Source organism: Falco cherrug, chromosome 2 (genome assembly GCF_023634085.1).
Source record: "Falco cherrug isolate bFalChe1 chromosome 2, bFalChe1.pri, whole genome shotgun sequence".
NCBI lineage: Eukaryota > Metazoa > Chordata > Aves > Falconiformes > Falconidae > Falco > Falco cherrug.
In genome coordinates this window covers 67,789,498-67,802,075 of record NC_073698.1, presented here as the reverse complement: position 1 = coordinate 67,802,075, position 12,578 = coordinate 67,789,498, and the positions used below count along the sequence as shown (strand labels likewise).

Sequence of the window (12,578 nt, the reverse complement as noted above, 5' to 3'; positions counted from 1 at the left end):
CCATCATCTTTTGTGTTCACATTTGTTAAAGAAAACAGGTTGACTCTTCACAAAAATGTTAGTTGGCTGGGAAAAAAAAAAAGCAGCAGTGAAGTGACACTTTGACTATAATTAAAAACTTTTCAGTTGATTTAACAGTTCACTTTAGGCATTTTTTGAGCTATGGAAATAGCAGTGCTTTTAAGATAATGAACATTGTATGACTGCTAATGAAATCCACATATACATACATACATACATACATATGCGGTCTTCATGCTACGCATTTATCCATCTATATATGCTCCATACATATCCCTACATATATGCTCCTCTTCAGTTTACTTAAAAAGAAATCAAATGTGCAGGGAAGCGCATTTTTCAAATGTGGCTCTAATTGTCTTTTGTGCATGTTCATTACTGACTGTTTACAGAACCTGTTTGGAATGGCTTTACAGCAATAGAGAGAGTAACATACCTTCATTGTTTATAAAATGACAGCTCCTAATGGACCGTATTAGGTTTAACACAAACTATTAAATCCTTTTCATTAAATTATTCTGCGCTCCATTTTGGAACCTTGTTAGCTCTGGGAAGTAGGTGCAAACTCCTAAGGAAACACGAGCACACATTGAGACTATTATAGATAATGTTTATTAAATAAGCCTCTGAGGATGTTTTTCTTGGGTTGCTCTCAAGCATTTTGAAGGAGTCATGTTCCATGTTTGAGGTCCCATGTTTCTTCCTCTTAAACTATGAGCAGCTGTAGCACATGACCTACTTCTGTAGAACCCTGTAATGATTTCCTTCCTTCAGTGGCTTCAGGAGTCCCTCTTCTGCCCTGTGAAAAAAGGGACAAATATTTTAATCCAAGCAAAATGCTAAAGCAGGTTTTGTTGGTTTCAGGGAAGAAACTCAATACAGCTACATCACCGAGCGTAGGCCTCAAATTGGAACCATCTGGCCTGCAGAAGCACCATGAGATCTTTGGGGAAGGCATGGATATTTTTGCCTTGGGCTGTAACTCATACACCTGCAGAAGGGGTAGCCATGTTGGCAGACAAGCTGAACTCGTACAGCAATACAAGCCTTCTCTCACAGTGCTGTGGCAGTGCTGGAGCTTGGAAATTACCCTGACATGTTTAATAAATGTAATCACTGTACTGCGTGCTCTCCAGATAGCAAATATTCAGCTGCACTCACTGTTAAGTTCATTCAGACAGGTCTGCACTCCAAAGCCCATGTCTTTGTGCCCTTCTTGCACAGACAGCCCCTTTGAAGGCAAAATAAGGACAAGGGAAGGAAGATGGTAAGCACAAAAACATGCATTACATCTTCAGGCTCCCTCTTGCAGGCGGTAGTCTCATGTGATATTCATGTGAACGGGATTAGATTGAGAAGAGATTCTTGTTGGTAAATATTACAGCTCTTTGGGAACACAGAAAGGTAAAAGAATGCAGGTGTCAGTGCAATCAGAAATAATCTATCCTCCTCGGTGGGACTTCTAGGATGCAGAAAGAGAGAAAAGCCACACGCAGACTCTGAAGGTCATGACTCTAGAAACTGTCAGAAAGAGGTGGTGTCTGAGCCCAGTCAGAAAATGAAAATGCACATCACAGAAGCAGGAGGACATATATCTTTTGACTGGAACATTATTAAACAATTAGGATCACAGGTTTTCCCGGAGCTCTGCACAGCACCCGGCTTTCTGCCTGCAGTCTGGTGGATGGCAGAGCAAAAGAGCAGAACGTGACATTTGCACCTTTGTGATCTGTAGTGGCGAATGCTATTTTGCACCTGCAAATTTGTGCCCTGACCCTACGGGCGCTCTTCAGACAAAACTCCAAGCGGTCCCTCGGGGCTAAAAGGTTAAGGCCCACGCAGTTGGACATCAATACCGTTATTCTCCCTTCAGTGGTGGAATGTACACGGCATCCTAGGCAGAATTTCTGATGCTAGGCTAGAAAGCATCACTGCTCACATCATGCAGCAGATACGCTGGAGGGGAGCAGGTTTTCCCCAGCCTTCTCCCTCTGCCTAGAAATAGTGTTGACTGTATCAGTCTTTCCATTGGGAAAATTTATATCCTGAATCTCAATCTGTAGTTTCCCATATTCCTAAAGGAGTTCAAAGAGAACATTTTGGCCCAACTCTGCTTTCAATGTACTCTATATTGCTAGCATCTGGAGTCATGTACGTGGGCTATCCCAACCCTGAGCCAGGGAATAAAACAGACAGAACGTGCACAAGATTGCAGTCTAGTCCTGTGAGATGCAGTATCCTAAGCACTGCTGGCTCCTGTTGTCTTCTCTTTAGGAGATGCTGAAGTGTTTTCAGAGCCAGATCCTGAAGTTGACTTTCTAATTGTTTCTCTGAGAGCTAGACTGGAGCAAGGATAAAGGAAGACTATGTACAGTGTGTAAAAAATCAAAGTCTCTAACTCTCCTATCCTGCACCCCTCTGTAAATGAGAAGCAGCTCGACAGAAGCCAACAGACCAGTGCCAGGGTAAAACAGATGATGGAGAGAACAAAAGCAAAGTATTTTTTTTTGAGATCCATAGAGACATTATGGAGATTTTGTGGACAGTCAACTAAATATAACAGGAATAAAGGTGCAGCTGTCTCAAAGTACAGCGCTCTGAAATGGCCTCCTCAGTTCCCAACTCAGTCCTGCCTGACTTTGGAAAGGAAATTGGACTTTAGCTACTGACACATAAGAACAATGGGATACAGTATGTATTGCCAGAGACAAACCTCCTTCTGCAATTGTATTTGATTTGCCTTTGCTTTTCACCATACGTTGGTTCACCTCACCTCACAGCAACTCCTCACTGCTGCTCACACATCCAGCCAAAGTAGTTTTGCCTAATACACACCTCCAACAGTTTCCAGCACGGTTTCAGCAACAAGATGAGAGTTAATGAGGCTCAACACACTTCCTACCGAACTTTATGGGGAAAACCCCTTGAGTGAGAGCAGGAAATCCATCTTGTAAGAGTTACAATGTGGTCTCAGTTCCTCAGCTAGAAGCTGAAGAGAATATTGATATTTTTCAAGATATCAAATACTAAATGTGAGGTTTCCCCAGCCAAATTTCCCTTTGGTTCAATGGGGAAATTTTTCATTTCAGTGTCATTTAGATTTCCAAAATAATTTATTATATACGTCAAGAATATTGAAAATTTCCTGAAGCCAGATTCTGCTGCCTCTATTTATGCAGGCTGTGTACAGGCAATCCCACTGCTGCTACGAAAAAAAGTGCTATTTGCTATGAGGGAGTGTGGGTAGAATGAGACCCTTCCTAAAGCCTTCTGAAAGATGGGGAAATGCAAAAGGGCCCATGTTTCAGTAAGTGCATTCTGACAAATAACTAAACCACCTTGTGATCCCAAACAGCAAACCAGGGCCTTGCTGAATGCCTTTTACAAACAGAAATTTCTTCATCGCATTCTGGGAACAACAACAAAAAAAAGAAAACAAAAAAAGGGAAACCTTTACGAGGGGAGAGCAAATGCAGCTGTGAACCTGGGAGGCCAGGTAAAAGGATATGCAAGCACATAAAGAGTAAAGTACTTTCCCTTAGCAAGTTTTTTCAGTCATCTGGCTCTTCCCGCTTTCCCCGCCCCATTCCCAGGGGTGATGGTCCCTACAGCACACTTTTCCAGACACACACCAAACCCAACACACGCGCTGTAGCTGCAAGCTAAATGTCTGCTTCCAGATGTGCCTGCTGGCCCCAGCAGGGCTGCTCCTCCATCCCACAGCCCATGACCCCAGGTTGGCAGCTAAACTTTCCTGGGGTACCCAACAAATAAGTGACTGCCCAAATCCTGATCTTTCCTTAGCTCTGCCCCTGCTATGGTTTCTAACAAACACTGGAAAGATGTTCCTTATTTCCATCACATTTCACAGAGCTGACTGTCCCATCCTTGTCCAGACATGGGTGTTTTCTTCCCGTGGCAGCCATGGTACAGGACAGGAGAGAGAAGATCCATTTTAGACACAGGTCCCATCCCTGCACACAGCCAGGATGTGGCCAGAATGTGCATCCAAATCCAGAAGCTGGCGAGCACTCCGGGGCCCCATGCTTTAGATGTTGTTCAAGTGCTGCTAGAGGAGTCATGCATATGCAGTTTACAGAAACGGAGCTTTTTTATGAGATACTTTTCCCTTTCCATCAGTGAAGGCAATAGAGAGCTCTTTCTCCTTTGGAGCTTCAGGCCGTGGAGTTCATTTTGAAATGCGCGCAGCCTTCTAAGATTGACGGAATTCCAGCTACTGATTTCCTTGACTTGCTCATAAGTTAATATTTACCATAAACATCTCAATGAGAAAACAAAATAATAAAAAAAGTCATTTTCAAAACGGCAGAAGCTGGGGAGATAATGAAAAAGGCAAAACTTTAAACGTTATCTTAAAAAGCATTAAACCTTCCTTCCCTTTTTTTAACCAGTGGTAAAAAGAAAATATGAAAAAAAACCCTCCCCAAAACCAAAAGGGTGATAAGCAGCTTTTATTGTTGAGTTCATTACTATGATTATTTTGGGAAAACAGACATTTTTCTCTTAATTTGTGAGCCAGAAATGAGCTCTTTGGAGGCTATCTCCTTCAAAATGACTGCACAAAGATGATTTTGCTAGAAAATTCCAGCTGGTTCAGCCATATCCATATGCCTGAGAAGCTTGATGATGGCTCGACTAACTCTCAGCTGCCCTCACCAATGCACAGCCAAGACCAGGATCTCCCAGGAGGCAGCATCCCACCAGCTGCAGCACAGCAAGCAGAGGATGCAATGGGCTGGGGTGCCATGAGCAAAGGCAAGCGGGGGTGTTGGCTGTGACGAAGGGCTGTGTCAAGGCAGCCTGACTGGTTGTCAGTGTCGGGGGACAGACTCACTCCCCTCCAGGCTGTGGAAACCGAGGCAGAGCTTGCAGGCTTCACTATTCTGCCAGCTGAGGGTCCCGTGCTTATTTGTCACCACACTGCCCTGGAAATGGCAGTGAACGTAACTCTCTCCTTTCCCCTCTCCCCAGCCCCGTGCAGGGGAGAGCTGCTGACAAGCTCACTGGCAGTGAGGGCAACTCATGAAAGAAAACACAGAACCGACAGAAAACCTAAATGCACATGGCGGGGAATAATATTTCATTTGTGTGGTAGCAGCCCTGCGCGAGCAGTGTAAATAAAGCAGGTCACTGAGACGTGAATATACCACTGTTTATAAATACTAGCCCTTCTGCCTGGAGACGTGCGTGAGGAGAGCTGGACACTCGTGAGGTCACCCTGCCACATTTTATGATTTGCATAAATCATGTCAACACTGCTAGTAGGAGCGGCGGGCAAACGGGGCTGCATGAAGCAAGCCATTCAGCCTCCTGTCACAGGTCTTAAAACAGGTAGAAGCTGTTAACAGGCCCACCAAATCTCTTAAAATGCAGAGGGGATGAGGGATAATCCAGCTGGGGAAGCAAGGTATGCCCCCACCCTCCGTGTCTCAGCTGACAGAGGCCTTCCTGGGCTCTGAGGAGCAGAAAGCCAGCCAAAAATAGGGTGCTGGCAACGCCCAGGAGCTAAACTTGTTATTAACATTCACCTTCACAGAGGGTAGTGTGTGCCACTAAGCAACTGCTCTTATGGAGAAAATGCCTGAACTGCCTGGTGAAAAAAATGCCCCCATGGTTGCTGCGTGCAGGACCCTTCCTCCCCTTATTTACCAAGCCCGTGGAAAATTTGATTTTTTCTGCAGAGGAATCAATATTCTGGGACTAAATGGAAGCCCCTTAGTACGTTTGCCTTGCATCCCAGTGCCTGTGGTTTGGGGGCCAGAGAGGAAGGCAGAGCAACACACAGCTTCCCATGGATTTCATTCGACTCCCTGGGAGCTCCATGTCTAAGCAGGATCACACGATACAAGGCCAATGCTGCAGCTAAGGACAAAAGTGGCAGAGACAAACAGTTTTCTTTTTCCTTGCCACTTCACAACCATGTACCGCTACAGGGTTGTCCTAATTTCGGAGGACAGTAGTTCCTTTTGGTCCAAGTCACCCAGTTCTGGAGACAGATGATGCCGTCAGGGTGGGTGCATGAAACACTGAGGATCTGGCTCGCAGTCTTTAACAGCTCTAATAACATGTAATTATGTAAAATAATTGTAAAAATTACAATTATACATGAATCGTGTATAATTATGCAAAAGAAATGTAAAAAATATAAAAGCAGTACAAAATCCTTATGATACATTGCTGGTATATGGACATGTACTATTCACTACTCTTAAATGCAAGTTGATTTAGAAGTATTACTGTGACCATAAATCAACTGTGTTCTGTGCGATTCCTGTTGATCTACAGCTGTGACACGTTCTCAGAGAAGAACAGATGTAAATATTAGAGAAAATTGGGAAGTGTTCTGGGAAATGTTTTTCAGTGGAAAATGTGGATTTGTCAAAATCAAAGCCTTAGGCAGGAGAGGGGATTTTTTAATGAATATGCCATATTCAAATTGGAAAATGTTTTTTAAAATGATCAAAATATCCTCTTTCTATACTTTCAAAAGAAAAGATGTAATATTTAGACTGAAAGTAAGCTTCTGTTTTAAATAAGTAAATTTACACCAAAAACAACGGTAAAAACCCCTTAAGTCAAAATACTTCAAGGATTACCAAAGACCAACATTTCAAAACTAACTTCTTTTTGATCCAATATAAAATCCTGTATTGTATTCTTTATATTCATTTTTTTTCAAGATTTGCACTTTTGGGGCCAATCTGAGACAGGCAGAGTTCTTGCAGTTACACAAAATATGGTAAGAGCAGAAAACCATTTTCTTTCACCTCTGTTGATCTGTAAAAATGTGCCTTCAGCAGACCCCAGACAGATCATGCAGCTCTAGTACCTCCTCCAGAGAAGTTTTCACCAAGCTGGAAATGGGAGGATCCTGGTCCTGCAGTGCTAGACCTCTCCACCCCTGGGGGCCAGCAGATAATCCCTGCTCTGCTTCCCCAGTCTCATTTGGACCCCAGGAAAAGCTTTTTTCCTAAAGGAGAAATGTGGAGGTGCCCTGCGGCTAGTGCCTTCCCCGTCTACATAGAGGTGACACCATGGTAGGGTCGCTCCCTTGCATGGGGAGTGACCTCTGCATCCTAGCCAGGTCAAGGTCATGGCTTGAAGAAGCAGGTACCTGTTACTTGAAACAAAGCCCTGACTGAAAAATAAAAGATTTGTTTTTTTGATACTGTGCCTTCCTGACGGTGACTTTTCAGGGGCAATTAAATGCTAAGCATCGGTCTGTTAAATTTAGTGGCAATTTCAGACGTCGGCAGCATCAAGTCAAGGACAATTTCAATTTCAGGGCAGCTTTTATTTCATGTGTTGAAACTGAGAGTGCTTTCTGTCCAAGAGCAGCTTTTGTTTGAAATAATATAGCCCAGCCTGTTTCTCCGTGGCCCTGATCCTGCATCTCAGAAAGGACCTCACTCACGGCCAGAATCCTACTGAAAATCAGGTGTGTTCAGCAGGGAGACTGAAGTGCTGCCCTACACACAGTCTGGGACTTTCTGTGCATGCCTGTCTCAGTGTGGGAAGGGTTATTAGGATCCAAGGGGTTTCTCCCACAAAGTCCCCCAACTCTGACCCACTGGCGAGACCCTTCGGGAGAAGAGTCATCTGCAGGATTCAGCTTTGGATGTAGACGTGGATCAGAGCTCCAGTGGTTTACAAAGGAATTTTATTTCAGGCATGTCGTTCGGTTCCCTGCGAGAGAGGGTGTGCATGCCCACTCGTACATGCCTGTGTAGCTGTACTTCATCTCTCTACAGGGAAGAGCTTCCCTGAGCTGCCTTCCTTAAGACTCAGGTTTTATATTACCAGGTAAATTTCGTTTCAGCTTTATTTGCATGGAGCAAGAGTGACATTCTGTGGCCAGTTAGATTTATGGCAGCATTCTCTCACTCTTTTTTCCCCTCCCATAAATACCTCAGGGTATAAAACATCCTCTGACAGTCTTTTGTTTTGTTTGTGGCTTCTATCATGCTTTGTGAGAAATAAAAATAGAGGAATTCTCAAACACATTTCTGTGGCTTAAAATCCTTAGGGACTGCTTTACCACGAATTCCTGACAAATTCAGATGTCTATGTACTGATTATTATTTTATGAGAGCAATGCCTGATCGTAATGTAAGTAACCAGAAGCATGAAGAGGCTACGGCACGTTCCTCGGGCTCTGCTCTAGCTGGCTCAGCCCGTTGTACTTGGAAGGGATGAGGAAGCCATGTTCCAAAACCCCGTAAAAAAATAAAGCAGAGCACTGTTTAAAACAAAGCAGTGGGCTTTTTAGGCATTTACGTGCTCCAGATAATACACCAACGACACTAAATTGAACTCATTTAGCTGTAAACATGATAATACATTTGACAGTTTCCAGCAGTAAAACACCAGACAGTCCATGCTGAGAAGAAAAGAAAAAATACAAGGAGCAAAGCTCATCACAAGAGTAGCCACAAAAGGGCCAACGGGAAAAAAAGTGCCCAACAAAACTTCTGCATTTTTCAGTGGTTTGGAGTCATAACTCAGCTCAGACACACATGGCACCAAAAGCAACCTTCCCAGTTTAAACAGTGGAGAGCAGGCACTGGAGTTTATGTTGTTCCCCTGTTTATTAAAAACGGATGGGAGCACTTGACAGAAAAATCAAACTTCTGGTCACGGCTCATTAATCTCTGTTGTATCTGTCAGATATGTGTGTCTAGAGTTTCAACAAGGCTCTAGAATCGAGATTACTGCTGAGCTCTGTTTTTCTCTCTAATTTTGAATGAGGGGAAATGCTGCCAATCACCCTAGATGAGAGGGGAGCATGGGGCCATTGCCACAGCCCTTTGCAGTGGGCACATCCTTGCCCCGTGGTTTGGACCTGATTTCAGAGGCAGTGACACCTCTCTCCCCTCCTCACCACAACCTGAGTTTTGGCTGGCTGCCTCCCCTCCCGCTCCCCTGAAAACCAGACTCAGTGCTTGCCACTGAAGTGTATCCCAGTCGGTGTTAAGGTGATGACAGGGCAATCTGTAATGGTGGTGGTGGATGCTCCTTCATCCCTGGATTCTGCTCTCACACGAAAGTGTTAATCGTGTTAATCCACGGAAGACAGTGGAGCTCCTCCAGTGTAAAACCAGGGTAAGTGATGGGCTCAGCAGGCCTTGAGTGGGCTCAGCAGGACTGAGACGAATATGGTATGAAACAATTAGCTGCAGATGGTATAGGAATCTCGTTTTCTGGAAATACAGATTTTGCCTCAAGATCTTTCTATATATATTGGATTTGTCAAACTGATAATGACTTGAACATTTGGAGAGAGGATAACCCACTGCAGGGCCAGATGCAGCTGTGATGGGGAGGATGGAGGATGTATATTAGCCCCAAAATGTGGCTGTTTCCCCATCATGTCACCATGCCAATCCATGATAGTGGGAGGATGGACAAGGCCCTGAGCAGAGCAAGGCAGGAGAGCTCACCCGCTGCCTCGCCTTATGCCATCACTTTCCTTATTTGCTTTGGACATTGCTCATTTTGTTTGTTCGTTCTTCTCTTCTTCCCTTTCTTCCTTTTTTAATTATCAGTGATAGTGTTTGCAGAGCTAGAAAAACTGCCAGGCACTTTGAGGATGAGGCACAAGATTTAGCTCCTGCTTCACTTGAGTGCAAAGCAGGCAGCTGTGAGCAGACATTTCCAGCTCCGTCAGTCAGAGGACAGGCTGGGGACTCCTTTTAATCCTGATACCACTAGCAAGTCTTCTTCAGACGCAGACAGTGGATTCATGCAGCACAAATATAGACACAGACAGAAAAATAACAAAGAAGATCTGATGCTTTACAACTGCAGGTACACCACAAAAAGGCAGTCTGACCCTCATTGCTTACAAACTGTAAACGGCAATAGCGGGACCGTGTAAAAGGCGTGTTTGCCAGCTCCCTTCTCAATGAAACACATGGGGTTTCCCTCGAGGGGATGTCTCTCCTGCCTGCCAAAGTCTGCCCTCAAGATCAGCCTTGCCTGCTGCACCAACTGCAGGCTTGCAGGCATGGCTGCTGGGTGGCGCGTCAGATCATACGTTAAGCCGTATTCCCGGGGATGCCCAGGCATGCTGGAGAGCCTGCCTGCGTGGCAGTCAGCTGGACTGCGAGCGGGCAGTAGGCAAATGGCAAAAAGCAGAGCTTGCCCTTCTCTGTGCTGCAGCTCACCATTTCTGAGAAGTGCAGGCATAGCTCTATGTTTCAACTGTAGCAGAGCTTGCCCATGCAGAACATTTCCCGAGAACCATCCTGAAGACCAGATTTATAAAGTTTGACCTATTAAGAAACAGAATGTCCTATTAGATCTTAATGGACAGGGTGAATCCAGCTGCCCGCTAATCTACCTGCAATGTGGCAGACTCTTTTAATCCCAAGGGTAAATTCCCATTGTCATAATGTTAGCTCCTATCACTTAGAATATTTTTCCAGTGGGGTTTTAGGAATCTGGATTATTGGGCCTCTTGATCTGTTCATTTTTGCAGACATGTGAGCAGCTACACGAGCTGGTATAACCTGCTGTTGCTCAGAGAAGCCTGTGCAGCTATATATATATTTGCAGCATTTCTGAAGTTTCTCTGTATTTAACACTTAATTTTTTTCAATAAAGTGTAAGTGACGTAGGAGACATTTTCAACAGTCACATCAGCACTTAAGCCCAGATCCTTTAAGCTATTCAAATACTTAAGATATATATACCTCAGTGGAAGTGTTTCAGACACCTCGGTGGGTTAGATGAGTAGCTTCCACTGAAATCTGCCCCCAGTTCCAGCTTCCCCTCAGTTGCTTAAGTTGTTCCTTTGGGATTTAGATATTGAGGTGACAAGTACCTAAAATACACAATAGCTGGATGACATGCCTAAGGTGAAGATGGGTGTTTGAACACTGTGGGATGCAAGATCAACTTTAGCTGAGTGACAGCTCAGGAAAAGGCCATCTCCTGGCCACCAATAGCCCTGGAGGAAAATTGTCAGGCAGTAAGTGCTGACAGCGACCCTCGAGGGTGTGAAATTTCTTATGCTGATACAGAAGACATGGCACAGGGTAAATCTCCACACTAGTCAGCTTTTTGGGAGCTGAGCTGTAGCAATGATCCTCTCAACAGAGAGCACTGAAGGTCAGCTTGGACATAACTGGGAGCAGAGAAGGGACCCACACACCAACCTGACAGAAACACAGATCTGTTTCATTGAAATAGAGAGTGGGGGCATTTTTAATGGCAACCTGTGAGGGAGCTGGACTCTGTCCTCCAAAAAGCTGGTGCAACTGCTGCCAGGCAGGCAATAGCTGAGCATCCTTGTTAGGCTGCATCACCTCCTAACTCTGTGCATCAGTCAAAGAAAGCTACAAACTAGGAACCCAGGATTTGTTATCTTCTTCCATCCTTTTGCGTGCTAGCTTTTTTTCCAGAAGACACAGAGAAACCTGAGGTTACAGACCTGCTCCAACTCTACTCCTGTCTCCAGGACACAGAAGATACAGCAGAGCTTGTGTCCCTCACTCCATGGTGTGGCAGCAGCACTTATTTTCTTCTTGAAAAGACTGTTGGATTGGAAAATCCAAAAAAGAATCGTTTGGATTGGAAGGGACCTTTAAAGGTCATCTAGTTGAATCCCGCTGCAACGAGAAGCCAGGAAGTTTCCTTGGGTTATGTCACTTGGTACTGCTGTGTACCACAAATACCATTTCTAAGCAGCTACCGTGTCCTTTGCCTTCATGGTTTCCTTTCTGCTCTCTATTGCTCATAATTTTTTTGCATGCATCTGTTACTTGAACAAAATAATATATTTTCAAGTGTGTAAATATTCAAAAATAAGCTACTTGTAGTTTGCTGGGCATTTTAGTGGAAAGCAATTATAGATGTTTTTATGCTTAGCAAAATATGGCTGAGGATGCTATCTGCTTTGAACTGCAAAACCAGAAAGTACTACAAACCTTTTTGTTATATGAGACAATGCGTCACTGAATAAAGAATCTTTTTATGAAGGGAAAGCTAAAAAAAACCCAATGATATTATATTCAGTTACACTGAAACTGCAACCTTTCCTTCTTCATCTCTGCTTCTACCATCAGCCATATAAAGCCCTTCTTACCACAGAATATATCAACTGCAGGTCTCCAGTTAACTCATGTGTGAAATGTGCTTGATACCAAATGAATGGATGATCATAAAAACAGCGTTGCTTTTTCCTGGAAACAAAAAAACAGTGGTGATATGTATTGCTTCTGTTTTCAGCCAAAGACTATAGTACCAGATGGCTAACACAACCGTAACAGCTAGCTGCATCTGGATTAAAAAGTTTGGATGGTGTGAGCTAATCTTTAAAAAATGTCAGATAACTTTTATTATCTTTTTAAATCATGTTACTGCTCTGTGTATTTCCTGCTCATGCCATCCTAGAACTGCTCAAACATATCTTAGACATGATCATTAAGCATCACTGAACTGAACGAAAGGCTAGTAACTATCTTTGTCAAGTCAGAGGTCAGGTTTTGGGATATGATCCAGGAACCACTGAAGGCAAGGGAAGATGTCTCACT

The 12,578-nt window shown here is 44.0% G+C and overlaps 1 long non-coding RNA gene across 1 annotated transcript in view; it reads right to left on the bottom strand.

Annotated features, from left to right (window-relative positions):
* Positions 1-614: 614 nt before the first annotated feature.
* LOC114017420 (uncharacterized) overlaps positions 615-12,578 on the bottom strand; it is a 32,762-nt gene continuing 20,798 nt past the window's right edge. The window contains exon 3 of the long non-coding RNA XR_003562477.2: positions 615-820. This is a non-coding gene — a long non-coding RNA (uncharacterized LOC114017420). The remainder of the gene's footprint in view (positions 821-12,578) is intronic.